This window comes from Coregonus lavaretus, assembly GCF_964263955.1.
Source record: "Coregonus lavaretus genome assembly, chromosome: 36".
In the NCBI taxonomy this organism is placed as follows: Eukaryota; Metazoa; Chordata; class Actinopteri; order Salmoniformes; family Salmonidae; genus Coregonus; species Coregonus lavaretus.
Genome location: NC_140023.1, coordinates 22816847 through 22836706, shown reverse-complemented (window position 1 = coordinate 22836706; position 19860 = coordinate 22816847). Strand labels below are relative to the sequence as shown.

Genomic DNA, 19860 nt, shown 5'->3' with positions numbered 1-19860 from the left:
CACACTATCCTAGTAAAAATCATCGCAATTATTGAAGAAAATTATATATTTAATAATAGCTCTTAAAGGGCACACTGCTCGTATGTAATTGGCTAGTTTTAGTCTAGTGGGTGGTATTAGTCATAATTACATTGTAACAAAGTGACGTTTGAAACATTGTTTGCGACACCTATGTCAGTTCAACCCCTCCTGTTGTTTTACTGGTTTGTAATGAACGATTCTTTTCACTGTGCAAACTTTTTACTTTGTCACTATAGCCTGATGTGCCATAGACAGTATCACATGACATCAATTATAACATTTGGACAAGTAGTTCAGTTTATTCAGGCCAAGTTATTAAAAAAAGCTATAGACATAAATGAAAGGATGCACTAGGCTATAGTCACTTGACAACCAAGTAATGAACAGTGCCGGTTCAGTAAACTGTGATTCTGTAGAATCTTTTTTTAGTTTAGTTTTACATTGTAGGCCTTTTTAGATAGGCCTAAGGGGAAGGTCCCTTTCTGAGTCATTAACTAAATAATGCTACACTAATTTAAAGGAGAGTACTAGAATGCTGCCAATGTAAGTCACGTTTTCTATGCCTAGTTTGCCAGCACTGCAGTGGAGATAACGTAGGAGTTATGTGTGCTTTTAGTCAGTGATAGGTGCTGTCTCAGCGCAGCCTTCTCTGATGTCTACAACTACATCAGACACAAACCAATGAAATGCCGTCCTATCTGCCCATTCTATTTAGGCTACCACTATTCTTGGGCCTGAGACACCTCCTTTTTCAAAAGCAGAGACAAAGGCATTGTTTAATGGAGATACAGTGACTTCAGAAACTGTTCTCACCCCTTTACTTTTTCCAAATTTTGTTGTGTTACAAAGTGGGATTAGAATGGATTTAATTGTAATTTATTGTCAACGATCTACTCAAAATACTCTAATGTAAAAGTGGAAGAACGTTTAGAAAATTGTTAGAAAATATATGAAAAATAAAACGCATATCTTGATTAGATAAATATTCAACCCCCTGAGTCAATACAGGGTCGGCAGGTAGCCTAGCGTTTAAGAGCGTTGGGCCAGTAACCAAAATATTTGGACTTTTATTTATTCTCAAAATTCTTCAAGCTCTGTAAATTTGGTTGTTGATCATTGCTAAACAGCCATTTTCAAGTCTTGCCATAGATTTTCAAGTGGATTTAAGTCGAAACTGTAACTAGGCCACTCAGGAACATTCAATGTCGACATAAAGTTCATTTCTTTGCCACATTTTTTGCAGTTTTACTTAAGTCCCTTATTGCAAACAGAATGCATATTTGGAATATTTTTATTCTGTACAGGCTTCCTTCTTTTCACTCTGTCAATTAAGTTAGTATTGTGGAGTAACTACAATGTTGTTGATCCATCCTCAGTTTTCTCCTATCACAGCCATTAAACTCTGTAACTGTTTTAAAGTCACCATTGGCCTCATGGTGAAATCCCTGATCGGTTTCCTTCCTCTCCGGCAACAAAGTTAGGAAGGACGCCTGTATCTTTGTAGTGACTGGGTTTATTGATACACCATCCATAGTGTAATTAATAACTTCACCATGCTCGAAGGGATATTCAGTGTCTGCTTTTTTATTTTTACTCATCTACCAATAGGTGCCCTTCTTTGCGAGGCATTGGAAAACCTCCCATGTCTTTGTGGTTGAATCTGGGTTTGAAATTCACTGCTCGACTGAGGGACCTTACAGATAATTGTATGTGTGGGGTACAAAGATTAGGTAATCATTCAAAATCATGTTAAACACTATTATTGCACACAAAGTGAGTCCATGCAACTTTTTATGTGACTTATTAAGCACATTTGTACTCCTAAACTTATGTAGGCTTGCCATAACAAAGGGGTTGACATTTCATTTTTTCATTTTTAATTAATTAGTAAACATTTCTAAAAACATAATTCCACTTTGACATTATGGGGTATTGTGTGTAGACCAGTGACAAAAAAATCCAAATTTAAGTCATTTTTAAATTCAGGCTGTAACAACCAAAATGTGGAAAAAGTCGAGTGTTGTGAATACTTGCTGAAGCTTTCATTGACGGGACCACGGAGAGAATGAAAATATATAAATTGTGCGTCTGGAGACTTTTCTTACCGGACTATAGGAGTTGGATCGTTTCTCATTCCAATATGCCAGAGCCATTTACAGACAGTCAAAGCAGAGAGCCTTTGATATTCTGCTGTATTATCATCAGAGGCAATTGTCATTTCAAATCTTTGAATTCCCTTGAGTGGCAAGTTAAAAAAGATTTCGACATAGTCCTCAAGGAGAGGACAATCAAAACATAATTACATGGTAGTACGCTGCTACAAAAATACTGTAGAGCTATTGTCAGGATTGACAAATAGGAACTTTAGGGTCAACCACATGGGCACAATTATTGTGTGTTGAAAAACAGAATAGGAATGAGGCATTTTACATTTTCTGAAATCCCAATATGATTTTTAGCTAATCATTGTGGCCTTATCAGTTAGTTAACACATATCAAATAGTCCTATGTTATTAAAATGTGATAACATAGATTAAGTTAGTTGTGTAGTACTTTCTTTGCAACAACCGCTACATTTCTCTAGGCCAGTATTGTTCCCGTATGCCATTGTTTTTTCCTGCGTGTTGTGACTGATGGTTTGTGAGTGGGGGCTTACGTTAACACAAGAGTTACAAAAAAAAACAACAAGCAACGCAACATTGCTGTCACTGCTAACAATGCTGACTTCATTTCTGTTATTTCTTTTAAACTCATTGCAGCACAGTTTTCCCAAATAGTACTTGTTGCTCTGTGAATAACGTTTGTCTCCCACATCCTGAACAGCTAGTGACTAAATCATTGCAACTAATTGATGTCCAAAATAGGACTCACAGACAGCTATTGGAAAGTATTTTTCACTGAAAACATATGGATTTGTGACAGCCTAGGAATTGCCAATTACTGATTCCTGTATCTCTCATTTACAGATTCAGTGTCAGAAGAATATTCAGTTACTACCAGGCAATGGTGTCGTCTCTCATTAGTCTCTCTTGTGTTCTCAAATATTGTCATATACAGTACCAGTCAAAAATTTGGACGCACCTTCTCATTCAAGGGTTTTTCTTTATTTTTACTATTTTCTACATTGTAGAATAATAGTGAAGACATAAAAACTATGAAATTACACAAATGGAATCATGTAGTAACTAAAAAAGTGTTAAATAAATATATTATATATTTTATATTTGAGATTCTTCAAATAGCCACCCTTTGCCTTGATGACCGCTTTGCACACTCTTGGCATTCTCTCAACCAGCTTCACCTGGAATGCTTTTCCAACAGTCTTGAAGGAGTTCCCACATATGCTGACCACTTGTTGGATGCTTTTCCTTCACTCTGCTGTCCGACTCATCCCAAACCATCTCAATTGGGTTGAGGTCGGGGGATTGTGGAGGCCAGGTCATCTGATGCAGCACTCCATCACTCTCCTTCTTTGTAAAATAGCCCTTACACAGCCTGGAGCTGTGTTGGGTCATTGTCCTGTTGAAAAACAAATGATAGTCCCACTAAGCTCAAACCAGATGGGATGGCGTATCGCTGCAGAATGCTGTGGTAGCCATGCTGGTTAAGTGTGCCTTGAATTCTAAATAAAATCACAGACAGTGTCACCAGCAAAGCACCCCAGCCCATAACACCTCCTCCTCCATGCTTTATGGTGGGAACTACACATGTGGCGATCATCCGTTCACCCACACCGCGTCTCAAAAGACACGGTGGTTGTGACCAAAAATCTCCAATTTGGACTCCAGACCATAGGACACATTTCCACCAGTCTAATGTCCATTGCTCGTTTTTCTTGGCCCAAGCAGGTCTCTTCTTCTTATTAGTGTCCTTTAGTAGTGGTTTCTTTGCAGCAGTTCGACCATGAAGCCCTGATTCACACAGTCCCCTCTGAACAGTTGATGTTGAGATGTGTCTGTGACTTGAACTCTGTGAAGCATTTATTTGGGCTGCAATTTCTGAGGCTGGTAACTCTAATGAACTTATCCTCTGCAGCAGAGGTAACTCTGGGTCTTCCATTCCTGTGGCGGTCCTCATGAGAGCCAGTTTCATCATAGCACTTGATGGTTTTTGCGACTGCACTTGAAGAAACTTTAAAAGTTATTGAAATGTTCTGTATTGACTGACCTTCATGTCTTAAAGTAATGATGGACTGTTGTTTCCTCTTTGCTTATTTGAGCTGTTCTTGCCATAATATGGACTTGGTCTTTTACCAAATAGGGTTATCTTCTGTATACCCCTCGCTACCTTGTCACAACACAACTGATTGGCTCAAACGCATTAAGAAGGAAATAAATTCCACAAATTAACTTTTAAGAAGGCACACCTGTTAATTGAAATGCATTCCAGGTGACTACCTCATAAAGCTGGTTGAGAGAATGCCAAGAGCGTGCAAAGCTTTCATCAAGGCAAAGGGTGGCTATTTGAAGAATCTCAAATATACTTTGATTTGTTTAACACTTTTTGGGTTACTACATGATTCCATATGTGTTATTTCATAGTTTTGATGTCTTCACTATTACTCTACAATGTAAAAATAAAGAAAAATCCTTGAATGAGTAGGTGTGTCCAAACTTTTCACTGGTAGTGTGTATACTGAAAAAATACAGTGAGGAAAGAAAGTATTTGATCCCCTGCTGATTTTGTACGTTTGCCCACTGACAAAGAAATGATCAGTCTATAATTTTAATGGTAGGTTTATTTGAACAGTGAGAGACAGAATAACAACAACAAAATCCAGAAAAACGCATGTCAAAAATGTTATAAATTGATTTGCATTTTAATGAGGGAAATAAGTATTTGACCCCATCTTAATCAGAAAGATTTCTGGCTCCCAGGTGTCTTTTATACAGGTAACGAGCTGAGATTAGGAGCACACTCTTAAAGGGAGTGCTCCTAATCTCAGCTTGTTACCAGTATAAAAGACACCTGTCCACAGAAGCAATCAATCAATCAGATTCCAAACTCTCCACCATGGCCTAGACCAAAGAGCTCTCCAAGGATGTCAGGGACAAGATTGTAGACCTACACAAGGCTGGAATGGGCTACAAGACCATCGCCAAGCAGCTTGGTGAGAAGGTGACAACAGTTGGTGCGATTATTCGCAAATGGAAGAAACACAAAATAACTGTCAATCTCCCTCGGCCTGGGGCTCCATGCAAGATCTCACCTCGTGGAGTTGCAATGATCATGAGAACGGTGAGGAATCAGCCCAGAACTACACAGGAGGAACTTGTCAATGATCTCAAGGCAGCTGGGACCATAGTCACCAAGAAAACAATTGGTAACACACTACGCCGTGAAGGACTGAAATCCTGCAGCGCCCACAAGGTCCCCCTGCTCAAGAAAGCACAGATACATGCCCGTCTGAAGTTTGCCAATGAACATCTGAATGATTCAGAGGAGAACTGGGTGAAAGTGTTGTGGTCAGATGAGACCAAAATCGAGCTCTTTGGCATCAACTCAACTCGCCGTGTTTGGAGGAGGAGGAATGCTGCCTATGACCCCAAGAACACCATCCCCGCTGTCAAACATGGAGGTGGAAACATTATGCTTTGGGGGTGTTTTTCTGCTAAGGGGACAGGACAACTTCACCGCATCAAAGGGACGATGGATGGCGCCATGTATTGTCAAATATTGGGTGAGAACCTCCTTCCCTCAGCCAGGGCATTGAAAATGGGTCGTTGATGGGTATTCCAGCATGACAATGACCCAAAACACACGGCCAAGGCAACAAAAGAGTGGCTCAAGAAGAAGCACATTAAGGTCCTGGAGTGGCCTAGCCAGTCTCCAGACCTTAATCCCATAAAAAATCTGTGGAGGGAGCTGAATGTTCAAGTTGCCAAACGTCAGCCTCGAAACCTTAATGACTTGGAGAAGATCTGCAAAGAGGAGTGGGACAAAATCCCTCCTGAGATGTGTGCAAACATGGTGGCCAACTACAAGAAACGTCTGACCTCTGTGATTGCCAACATGGGTTTTGCCACCAAGTACTAAGTCATGTTTTGCAGAGGGGTCAAATACTTATTTCCCTCATTTAAAATGCAAATCAATTTATAACATTTTTGACATGCGTTTTTCTGGATTTTGTTGTTATTCTGTCTCTCACTGTTCAAATAAACCTACCATTAAAATTATAGACTGATCATGTCTTTGTCAGTGGGCAAACGTACAAAATCAGCAGGGGATCAAATACTTTTTTCCCTCACTGTATATAAGTGCAACATTCAACAATTTCAAACATTTTGCTGCGTTACAGTTCATATAAGGAAGTCCGTCAATTGAAAATATTAATTAGGCCCTAATCTATAGATTTCACAGGACTATGGATTTCCACAAACAGGGCAGCAAGGCCCATCTAATCAGAATGAGTTTTTCCCCACAAAAGGGCTTTATTACAGACAGAGTCCCCAGCAGTGGCCTTTTATTGTAACCAGCACAAGGTGCATCTGTTTAACGATAAATGCTGTTTAATCAGCTTCTTGATATACCACACCTGTCAAGTGGATGGATTATCTTGACAAAGGATAAAATGCTCACTAACAGGGATGTAAACAAATGTGTTCACAACATTTTAGAGAGAAGCTTTTTGTACATATGGAATATTTCTGGGATATTGTATTTCTTCTCATGAAACATGGAACCAAAACTTTACATGTTGCATTTATATTTTTGTTCAGTATAGTAAATATCTCCAGTGTAGGCTACTTTGAACTTGTACTCACTGAGTGGGCAGTATTTGTTTATCCAATCAAGAGGTAGAGCTCCGGGGAAGGTAGTGTAGCCAAAATGTGAAACTGTTGCAGGGAACAACATGTGCCAATGGAACCTGGTCCGGGGTAGAGGGTGAAGTTCAAGCCTGATTGAAACATATCGAGTAGATATAGATAACTATTGTCTGTTGTTTTCTCTTTTTAAACCCTTTCCCTTTGCTACTATTTAGCTATCTTTCTATTTCATTTAGTGAACATCTAATATTTTTGCTCTCTATTTAGCTAGCTGTGGAGGTAGTTATGAGGAAAACAAGGTCAGGGGGCCACATGCCATGGGCTCAGAGTGCCCTGTTTGCTAAAGTGAAATTCAGGCAAAGGAGATATCAAACCAAGCACAAACTGTTGAAGAGTGGTTTAAAGTCACTTCAGAGTATCACCAGGGTCATATTCATTAGGGCACACTGTAGCACTTTTGAAAAACGTATTCTCATTAACCATAAGTCCAAATAACACTAAATCGGTATGTAGGCCCATGGTACATCTCTTAACTTAGTTTGAGGAAAGTTAAGGGATTGGTTAAGAGATGGCCGAGTTATTGATAAATCATGAAATCCGATTTTACGTGTCCATTTAAATCCTTTGTAAATCCTCTTCACAATGGTCTATCAACTCTAAACCTTTTAGGGTCATCAAATACATTACCATGATGAACCATGTTAAGTATGGGATTGATATTATAAAAAATAAGGAAACTATTAACAATTAACTTTTTGGACTATGTACCGCTAATGCTTAAAATAATCATACAAAATCTTCTCATGGACTAAAAGTCAGATTCACTCCAAATTTGGTGTTTGAACGCATCACAATAGTACGTAAAGAGTTTGATAATATTATGTTATTGCAGTCAAAGATGGCCACTATACCAGTAGATCAGGGTTCTCCATCCTTTTCTAGCATGAGAGCTGCTTTAAGAAAATGAAATGCTTTTTTTTTTTCTTCTAGCTTTCAAATAAGCACATTCTTCTCCTCTCTTCTGCAACTCTTCCCCGGGTCCTTAGTATACAAGAGAAAGTAGTGCACTATGTAAAATAATGGTTAATAAACAACTCTAAGGGGGTCCCTATAAAATCTGTGATTTAGTTTTCTCCCAAATTCTGTTTATCTTCCCAAATGTTTTTTCAGTTTTTTTTTCTTCTGGGTTTTTAGTTTTTTTTTCACTCTCAAAATTACAATTGTTCATAGAGAAACAACGAAATTGGATGTTCTGAGTCCATGTCGATGCTTAAATCACATCAGAATAAAAAAAATGTTTAGGTCTTGAAGAAAAAGAACAAATGTAGATATTTTTTTGTGTAATTCCCCTTTTAATTGCACATCTGGCTCGTTTAATTCTACATCTAGCGAGTAGGCTTGGGCAGTATCCAGTTTTCATTTCAACCTTGTGCCATACCGGGATATTTGGTCATACCGGCACTGAGCACAAAGGGCGCCCATTGTATTTCGAAGATGAGCAATGCTAACAAGTACATGTCAAATCCCATAGAGAATGCTAACTAAATGCTAACAAGCACATTGCAAACATTTTTATACTGTTTCTGACCTAAAGTATTTGCAGGACAGACGTGCCAGCTCAAAGTTATACAAGTAACTCAAAAATGCTACTCACAGTTTGCTGCACACACAAAATACATATTAGACCGCAAGGCTCTTGATCCAGGAGGGGATTCTCTGCTGTTACCAAGTGAAACTTGATTTTGGAAGAAGCTAACCACTTAGCTAGATGGCTAACTAGCTACTAAATTAGCAAACCAAATGCACAACTGCAACTAATAGTTATAAGATATCTAGCTGGTAAACATTTAGTTGTGAATTCCATACTGTAACTAGATCACCTAGATCACCTGGCTGCACAACAGTGTGTGACTCACAAGGTTCCAGTCTCTTGCCTTTGTGCGCTTGTAAACAAACACCACATGACTGGAGACTACCGGTCAGCTTCATAATGAAATATTGTGACAGGTGAAATGAAGAACGCAATCTTTATCTCCTAACTTATTGCAAGTTGACTGCAGGTATTTACTTAAATGTAGCTATTATTAGCTACAAATATTCACATTTATAAAAACTTCAAAGAAATCGTGTCAATGGTATTGAGGGTATTTAAAAACCATCCCCTGGCTATTTCCAAATACCCCGGTATACGTTATACTGCCCAAGCCTACTAGCGAGTGAGTAATGTGCTGTCTAATGTGCCGGTCTAGCGATGGTTCTGTACTGCTGCTCCTCATTTCATGGCAAAGTTAGCAAATAATAGATACATTATATACTTACTCATGATATACTTCTACCAGGTAAGCCTACTTTGCAGTTTAATTGAGAAGTTTTTGGGGTAAGTATTTCTGTCAACCCACAAGACGGTTATCACATCAACTGGCTACGCACGGAGTGAAAGACAAACGCGCACACCACACAGACAGATGGGCAATATTGCTGGAAATTAATTCTCAGATATTGTGTTACATTTGGCTTTTTAAGCCAATAGTGGCTAACCAGGGGTGGGATAATGTCATTGTTGCATTGATTAGATAGTAGCTGGGAGCTTGCGGTGTCTGATACTTGTGAGATTTGTTTAGGACAGTTTGCGGTGGAACACGTGAAAATTGCATGTACTTTCAGAATTGTTTGGCGACGACTCATAGGTGGGCTGCTAGGTACTGGTAGCTCGCGATTGACCTGTTGGAGACCCCATGCAGTAGATGCATATTAGCACATACGCTAATATGCTAAAAATACTTCTAATATCTTATTCTCATGAACCATATGACCAAATGACACCAAATCTGGAATGTAGGCCTATCGTACATGTCTTAACTTAGTTTGAAAAGCTAAGGGATTGGTCAAAAAATTGCTGAGTTATTGACAAATAAAAAATATGATTTTACGTGTCAATCTAAACCACTGTAAATCTACTCCAAGGGGCCTATCTACTTGAAACTTGTCATCGCTATCATGGACGTCCCTAACATGAACCACACTGAATTTGGTAGTTATATCTCAAAAACAAGGAAACTATTAACAACTCATTCTTTGCATATGTTACGCTAAAGCTCAAAATGTGCAATCGTCTTCTCCTCATGAACAATGTGAAATAGTTCCGAACTCTCCTATTGCTGTTCACCGGACCTTATGATAACTCAGCTATACAGCTGATGCCTGCTGGACTGTTCCTTTATACGGTACAAAATCCTGTTTATGTTTAGCCTCAGCCCAAACTTTGTCGCCATTACCAGCTGTTGTCTTAGCTCTCTCGAATAACACCTGTGATTGCTTTATGCCTCTCCCATGTCAATATGCCTTGCTTATAGCTGTTTCGGTTATTTCTTAGTGTACTATTTCACTGTAGAGCCCCCAGCCCAGCTCAACCTGCCTTAGACAGCTCCTTTGTCCCACCCCCCATACACACGGAGACCGACTCAATCGGTGCCTCCAGTGATGCTATCTCTTTCATCGTTACCCAACGCTTAGGTTTACCTCCACTGTACTCATATCCTTCCATATCCTTGTCTGTACATAATGCCCCTTTTTTTCTCTGTACCCAACGCACTAGAAGACCAGTTCTTAAAGCCTTTAGCCTTTAGCCGTATCCTTATTCTACTCCTCCTCTGTTCCTCTGGTGATGTAGAGGTTAACCCAGGCCCTGTAGCCCCCAGTATCACTCCTACTCCCCAGGCGTTATTAATTTTTTACTTCTGTAACCGTAAAAGCCTTGGTTTCTTGCACGTTAACATCCAAAGCCTCCTCCCTAAGTTTGAGTTATCCACTGCGTTAGCACACTCCGCCAACCCTGATGTTCTAGCAGTATCTGAATCTTGGCTTAGGAAGGCCACCAAAAATTCAGAAATGTCCATCCCCAACTACAACATTTTCCGTCTAGATAGAACTGCCAAAGGGGGCGGAGTTGCAATCTACTGTGTAGAGAGCCTGCAGAGCTCTATCATACTATCCAGGTCTGTGCCCAAACAGTTTGAGCTTCTACTTCCAAAAATCCACCTTTCCAGAAATAAGTCTCTCACTGTTGCTGCTTGCTACAGACACCCCTCAGCCCCGAGCTGTGCCCTGGACACCATATGTGAATTGATTGCCCCCCATCTATCCTCAGAGTTCATACTGCTTGGTGACCTAAACTGGGATATGCTTAACACCCCGGCCATCCTACAATCCAAACTAGATGCCCTCAATCTCACACAAATTATCAAGGAACCTACCAGGTACAACCCAAAATCTGTAAACATGGGCATCCTCATAGATATCATCCTGACAAATGTACCCTCTAAATACACCTCCGCTGTCTTCAACCAGGATCTCAGCGATCACTGCCTTATTGCCTGCGTCCGTAATGGGTCCGCGGTCAAACGACCACCCCTCATCACTGTCAAGCGCTCCCTAAAACACTTTAGCGAGCAGGCCTTTCTAATTGACCTGGCCCGTGTATCCTGGATGGATATTGACCTCATTCCGTCAGTAGAGGATGCCTGGTTGTTCTTTAAAAGTGCTTTACTCTCAATCTTAAATAAGCATGCCCCATTCAAAAAATGCAGAACTGAAAACAGATATAGCCCCTGGTTCTCCTCAGACTTGACTGCCCTTGACCAGCACAAAAACATCCTGTGGCGTACTGCATTAGCATCGAACAGCCCCCGCGATATGCAGCTTTTGAGGGAAGTCAGGAACCTATATACACAATCAGTTAGGAAAGCAAAGGCTAGCTTTTTCAAACAGAAATTTGCATCCCGTAGCACTAACTCCAAAAAGTTTTGGGACACTGTAAAGTCCATGGAGAATAAGAGCACCTCCTCCCAACTGCCCACTGCACTGAGGCTAGGAAACACTGTCACCACCGATAAATCTACAATAATCGAGAATTTCAACAAGCATTTTGCTACGGCTGGCCATGCTTTCCATCTGGCTACCACTACCCTGGCCACCAGCTCTGCACCCTCCGCTGCAACGTGCCCATGCCCCCCCACACAAATTCAGACAGCTGATGTTCTGAAAGAGCTGAAAAATCTGGACCCCTACAAATCAGCTGGGCTAGACAATCTGGACCCTTTCTTTCTAAAATTAGCCGCTGAAATTGTCGCAAGCCCTATTACTAGCCTGTTCAACCTCTCTTTCGTAACGTCTGAGATCCCCAGAGATTGGAAAGCTGCCGCAGTCATCCCCCTCTTCAAAGGGGGTGACACTCTAGATCCAAACTGTTACAGACCTATATCCATCCTGCCCTGCCTTTCGAAAGTATTTGAAAGTCAAGTTAACAAACAGATCACCGACCATTTCGAATCCCACCGTACCTTCTCTGCTATGCAATCCGGTTTCCAAGCTGGTCATGGGTGCACCTCAGCCACGCTCAAGGTCCTAAATGATATTATAACCGCGATCGATAAAAGACAGTACTGCGCAGCCGTCTTCATCGACCTGGCCAAAGCTTTCGACTCTGTCAACCACCGCATTCTTATTGGCAGACTAAATAGCCTTGGTTTCTCAAATGACTGCCTCGCCTGGTTCACCAACTACTTCTCGGATAGAGTTGAATGTGTCAAATCGGAGGGCCTGTTGTCTGGACCTCTGGCAGTCTCTCTGGGGGTGCCACAGGGTTCAATTCTCGGGCCGACTCTATTCTCTGTGTATATCAATGATGTTGCGGACGACACCATTTTGTATACATCTGGCCCTTCATTGGACACTGTGTTAACAAACCTCCAAACGAGCTTCAACGCCATACAACACTCCTTCCGTAGCCTCCAACTGCTCTTAAACACTAATTAAACTAAATGCATGCTCTTCAACCGAACGCTGCTTGCACTCGCCCACCTGACTAGAATCACTACTCTCGGTGGGTCTGACCTAGAGTATGTGGACAACTACAAATACCTAGGTGTCTGGTTAGACTGTAAACTCTCCTTCCAGACTCACATTAAGCATCTCCAATCAAAAGTTAGATCTAGAATCGGCTTCCTATTTCGCAACAAAGCCTCCTTCACTCATGCTGTCAAACATGCCCTCGTAAAACTGACTATCCTACCGATCCTTGACTTCGGCGATGTCATTTACAAAATAGCCTCCAACACTCTACTCAGCAAATTGGATGTAGTCTATCACAGTGCCATCCGTTTTGTCACCAAAGCCCCATACACTACCCACCATTGTGACCTGTACGCTCTTGTTGGCTGGCCCTCACTACATATTCGTCGCCAAACCCACTGGCTCCAGGTCATCTATAAATCACTGTTAGGCAAATCCCTGTCTTAGCTCACTGGTCACCGTAGAAACACCCACCTGTAGTCTGCGCTCCAGCAGGTATATCTCACTGGTCATCCCCAAAGCCAACACCTCCTTTGGCCGCCATTCCTTCCAGTTCTCTGCTGCCAATGACTGGAATGAACTGCAAAAATCTCTGAAGCTGGAGACTCTTATCTCCCTCACTAACTTTAGGCGTCAGTTGTCAGAGCAGCTTACCGATCACTGCACCTGTACACAGCCCATCTGTAATTAGCCCACCCAACTACCTCATCCCCATATTGTTATTTATTTTGCTAATTTGCACCCCAGTATCTCTATCATCTTTTGCACATCTATCATTCCAGTGTTAATACGAAATTGTAACTATTTTGCACTATGGCTATTTATTGCCTTGCCTCCATAATTTACTACATTCGCACACACTGTATATATATTTTCTGTTGTATTTTTGACTTTATGTTTTGTTTACCCTATATGTAACCCTGTGTTGTTTTTATCGCACTGCTTTGCTTTATCTTGGCCAGGTCGCAGTTGTAAATGAGAACTTGTTCTCAACTGGCTTACCTGGTTAAATAAAGGTAACATTTGTTTTTATATATTGTGCTTGTTTTATCCAACTGATCTTGTCCTTTCTTTCATCCCTGTGAAGCTCGTTCATTGCTGCTTACGGCTATATTTTGCATTAACTTCCTGTGTTAGAAAAGGGTGTGCGTAGTGTATGTGAGCGCTAACTTGCCAGTTTTTTATTAGCCTAAGTTTAGTTTTCCTCAATGATAAAGTTGCTCTTTATAATACTTTAGTTATGCATGAGGTTTCATTGTTAACACTGAAGCTTAGCCTGGCAACAGATACAGTACAGTCGCTAGTGAAAGTCTACACACCCCTTGCACAGTATTCACATTTAGCTAAAAATGAATATATTGGGATTATAGAAAGAAAAATTATAGAACATTTTCCAAATGAATACAAAATTAAAAAACAAAGATGTCTTGATTGTGTATGTCTTCACACCCCAGAGTTAATAGTTGGTGGAAGCACCTTTGGCAGCCATTACAGCTGTGAATCATTTTGAATAACAGGAGGTTGGTGGCAACTTAATTGGGGAGGACCGGCTCGTGGTAATGACTAGAACACATGGTTTGATGCCATTCCATTCGCTACGTTTCAGCCATTATTATGAGCCGTCCTCCCCTCAGCATCCTCTACTGTTTTTAATAATATTCTATCAACTTTGCATGACTCTTAGGGCAAAATGTATCCATTGTTTTTGTCAATATTGCTTAAGATTAGTACATTCGGTTGGGAATCATTGATGGACAGCAATATTTAAGCCGTGTCTCTGATTTTCAAGCAAATTTAAGTCAGGACTGAGACTGGACCACTCAGGAACACTCAACACTTATTGGGAAGCCATTCTGGTGTGTCTTTGGAATTAACATTTGTGTAATTGTCCCGCTGAAAAATAAAACTCTATCCCAGGGTTAGGTTTTCAGAAGACCAAGGGGGGTTTTCCTCTTTTTACCTGGACATTGCTCCTTTCATATTTATTTTGATCTTGACAAACTCCTGAGTCCCTGCCAGTGACAAGCATACCCATAACATGGTGCTGCCACCACAATGATTCACAGCTGTAATGGCTGCCAAAGATGCTTCCACCAAGTATTAACTCTGGGATGTGAAGACATACACAATCAATAATAATAATAACTTTATTTGTATAGTGCTTTTCATTACAAGTAACTAAGTGCTTCACATCATAAAATAAAAGTACTAATGAAGAAAGAAAGACAGGAGGAAGGAGAATGAAAAAAGATAATTTAAATCATACATTGAAGCTTTACATTAAAAGCGTCTTTATAAGTGTCTGTCTTCAGCAGGGTTTTAAAATTAGTCAATGAATCTGCAAGCCTGATTCTATGGGCCCTAATGGCAAATGCCCTGTCTCCTTGCGTTTTCAACCTAGACTTTGGCATGGTCAACAGTGCCCTGCCAGAGGATCTCAGGCTGCGTCCTGGCTCGTAGGGAGACATCTGCACATTTATTTAAATATTTCATTTATTTGGAAAATTTTAATAAAATGTTAGTTTTTTAAATCATTTTCTTTCACTTTGAAAATGTGTAGTAGATTGTGTAGATATGTACGAATTTTTTATTTTTATTTTTTGTTATTTTTTTTGTACTTTTTAACTCTTTCTCCCCAATTTCGTGATATCCAATTGGTAGTTACAGTCTTGTCCCATCGCTGCAACTCTCGTACGGACTCGGGAGAGGCGAAGGTCGATAACCATGCGTCCTCTGAAACACGACCCTGCCAAGCTGCTCCAAAAAAATCAAAAACCTTTTCAGATTTTTTTATAAGGCAGAACAATGTGAAGACTAAATCATTTTGAATCACAGGAGGCTGGTGGCACCTTAATTGGGGAGAACGGGCTCGTGGTAATGATTGGAGCGGAATGAATGGAATGGTATCAAACACTGTGCACGGAGTGTGTAGACTTTCACTAGGTACTATGTTGCCCCAAGAGTTGTGCAAAGTGGGTAGAATCTGATTCAACATGATTCACAGCTATAATGGCTGCCAAAGATGTCTTCCACCAAGCATTAACTCTGGGGTGTGAAGACATGTAATCAACACATCTTCAGGTTTTCTTTTGATTGAAAATGATAACATTTTCTGTAATCTTTCTTTCACTTTGAAAATGTGGAGTAGGTTGTGCACATCGGTAAGACATTTTTACAATTTAAAAAAATAATTGTAAGACGGCAAAATGTGAAGACTGTGCAAGGGGTGTGTATACTTTCACTAGGCACTGTATTAAATCAGAGGCTTAACAATACATCTCTTAAATATCTCTCTAAGCCCAGGAAAATTGTAATATCATACCTGTGCACTGTATGGATGAATCAGATCCCATATGGACAGTGCTTCAAAGATTCTGACTCTGACTGAGGCTCTGTCTAACAGTGGATGCCAAAATCAAGGTCTGCTTAACAAACCTGTTAACGCTTAGGCCTAGCTCACCCTGTTGAGCAAACATATGGTCACTTTCAGCTCCAAAAACTCTTCCAAAGCAGAAGTCAACCATATCTTTCATGTTTGGTCTGTTTCCAATAACGTGGTTCATAATATTGCTCATTAAGGTACTCTCATATCCTGGTTATGGGTCAGATGAATAGAGACAATTTGAGAATAGGGATCAGGTACAATGACACCATAGTCTGTATCCCACATGCTGGATCTCCTATGTGATGTATTAACACAACAATAAAAGCAGTAGTGGAGTGGTCTGATAGAGGAGATACACTGCATCTCCTCAGGGTCGGATTCATTAAGGCAGAATGTAGCAAAACCTTTTGCGATGGAAAAGGAAAATGAGCGTTTCTTATCGGCCTAATGAACACGCCACTGACTGTGAATGATGCCCCTCACTCTCTGTGTTTAGGATCAGAAAAGTGCGTGGTGGAAAAAGAGAGGGGGGGGGGGTAATGGAAAGCTCAGCATTTTAAGTGTTTACCGTTTGCACCAAGTGGGCAGATTTTTATCTGCCGCGGCGGTGCTGTGGATCCAGAGAGGGGGAATAACGCTATTGAATGCTCAGCCGAATGCACGACAATAGCACTGGTGTGCAAACAATGTGGCCCCACGGCCAGGGCAGTGGACTCACAGGACACAGCTGCCAAGGGCTAGGCCTAACCCGAACTCCTGTGCTGCACGCACACTCACCAGGCACGCTGTACGTCACTCCGTTACTTGCCTACACCCTGTCATTCCATCACTCGCTGATTTAATCAATCGCCTACGATAAAAGGTTTTATGATAAAAATGATCTACTAGAAAGTCTCTGTCTGATTCTGAGGTTACTAGTATCGACACAGGCTCCATATTGGATCAGTCTCTCCCTCAATGAACCAGGAAGTGGGCCAGATAAGCTCACTAAATTAGCTCTGTAGTCTGGGCCAAAATACACTGCTCAAAAAAATAAAGGGAACACTAAAATAACACATCCTAGATCTGAATGAATGAAATGATCTTATTAAATACTTTTTTCTTTACATGGTTGAATGTGCTGACAACAAAATCACACAAAAATTGTCAATGGAAATCAAATGTATCAACCCATGGAGGTCTGGATTTGGAGTCACACTCAAAATTAAAGTGGAAAGCCACACTACAGGCTGATCCAACTTTGATGTAATGTCCTTAAAACAAGTCAAAATGAGGCTCAGTAGTGTGTGTGGCCTCCACGTGCCTGTATGACCTCCCTACAACGCCTGGGCATGCTCCTGATGAGGTGGCGGATGGTCTCCTGAGGGATCTCCTCCCAGACCTGGACTAAAGCATCCGCCAACTCCTGGACAGTCTGTGGTGCAACGTGGCGTTGGTGGATGGAGCGAGACATGATGTCCCAGATGTGCTCAATTGGATTCAGGTCTGGGGAACAGGCGGGCCAGTCCATAGCATCAATGCCTTCCTCTTGCAGGAACTGCTGACACACTCCAGCCACATGAGGTCTTGCATTAGGAGGAACCCAGGGCCAACCGCACCAGCATATGGTCTCACAAGGGGTCTGAGGATCTCATCTCGGTACCTAATGGCAGTCAGGCTACCTCTGGCGAGCACATGGAGGGCTGTGCGGCCCCCCAAAGAAATGCCACCCCACACCATGACTGACCCACCGCCAAACCGGTCATGCTGGAGGATGTTGCAGGCAGCAGAACGTTCTCCACGGCGTCTCCAGACTCTGTCACGTGCTCAGTGTGAACCTGCTTTCATCTGTGAAGAGCACAGGGCGCCAGTGGCGAATTTGCCAATCTTGGTGTTCTCTGGCAAATGCCAAACGTCCTGCACGGTGTTGGGCTGTAAGCACAACCCCCACCTGTGGACGTCGGGCCCTCATACCACCCTCATGGAGTCTGTTTCTGACCATTTGAGCAGACACATGCACATTTGTGGCCTGCTGGAGGTCATTTTGCAGGGCTCTGGTAGTGCTCCTTCTGCTCCTCCTTGCACAAAGGCGGAGGTAGCGGTCCTGCTTCTGGGTTGTTGCCCTCCTACGGCCTCCACCATGTCTCCTGATGTACTGGCCTGTCTCCTGGTAGCGCCTCCATGCTCTGGACACTACGCTGACAGACACAGCAAACCTTCTTGCCACAGCTCGCATTGATGTGCCATCCTGGATGAGCTGCACTACCTGAGCCACTTGTGTGGGTTGTAGACTCCGTCTCATGCTACCACTAGAGTGAAAGCACCGGCAGCATTCAAAAGTGACCAAAACATCAGCCAGGAAGCATAGGAACTGAGAAGTGGTCTGTGGTCACCACCTGCAGAACCACTCCTTTATTGGGGGTGTCTTGCTAGTTGCCTATAATTTCCACCTGTTGTCTATTCCATTTGCACAACAGCATGTGAAATGTATTGTCAATCAGTGTTGCTTCCTAAGTGGACAGTTTGATTTCACAGAAGTGTGATTGACTTGGAGTTACATTGTGTTGTTTAAGTGTTCCCTTTATTTTTTTGAGCAGTGTATATACCAAATGGCCCTGAACTTTATAGGCTGAAATCCATATGGAGCGAACCGTTTGTTTTTGGTGCCGCACCCGCCCCACGCCGGTCACATCAATTCCAAGCCGCACCCGATATCCAGAATCGGGACAGATTCTTCTCTGCAACCCGACCCACCCGCATAGAATTGTTCCAAGAGCCGATCCGTGACCTGCCAAATAACATGAATTTATTTAATTGTTTTTACGACTCCAGAGCAGTAGGCTATTATTCCCCTCCCTGCATGAATTAATTTGTATACATGTTTATTCAACATTTGGGTAAAGGAAACCATGCCAGGAATTAAGAACAACTTATTTGTATTTTTACAATGAGATGCAGCACATTGACTACTCAAATCGCTCTGAAAAAAGGGCCTTCTAATTAGCCTTCTTACCTAACGAAAGCATATAGCTGACATAACATAACAATACCTTTACATTCAGAATTGTTTAGATAATTAAAGTTTAAGGAAGCGGTCGAAATTTACACAATTGTTACCCGGAGGAAAATGGAGGAGGGTCATGCTTTTTCAATATCAGTCAGGAGGAGTGTTTAGTATTTTTAAGATTTAGTCCAGGGGAGGGTGATGTAATTTGTATCAGGCAATGTGACAAGACGGCCCGGAAAATCGTCAAAGACTCCAACCACCCAAGCCATAGACAATTTTCTATGCTGCCACACGGCAAGAGGTACCGGTGCATCCAGTCTGACACCAACAGGCTCTTGAACAGCTTCTGTCCCCAAGCAATACAACTGATAAATAGCTAACAAAATAGCCACACGGACTGAGTTTACCTTGTATCTTTATTGAGCTTTTATTTCAATCTTTGCACTGTCTCTAGGCACACTCACAGGGCCCTACAAACCCAGGAGCTGTCACTTCAACACACACACAAACACTCCATGTGCTTACTCACACATAATATGCACATACATTTATACTGACTCTACACACCTGCACACCCACTCAACCCTATACAGAACGAATGAAAATGAATTATTTAGGCTATATTATTATTATTATTTATTATTATTATTATTATTATTATTATTATTAGGAGGGGGAAGGGGAACAGGACCGAGTTTGGGAAACCCTGGCCTAGGCTACTCAAACTTTTACCAGTGCACCGGTTTAAACTTGATATGGCCTGCGTATGGTCTAAATGAACGAAAGCCTGAATTAACATAATCATTAACCACCTAAGGTCTATGTCCGTGCCCCCGCGGAAATCTAATTAG

General features: G+C 41.5%; 1 protein-coding gene across 4 annotated transcripts in view; it reads left to right on the top strand.

Moving 5' to 3' along the window:
- LOC311110827 (cytoplasmic polyadenylation element-binding protein 3-like) overlaps positions 1-19860 on the top strand; it is a 58934-nt gene that overhangs the window by 6174 nt on the left and 32900 nt on the right. The window lies entirely within an intron of this gene.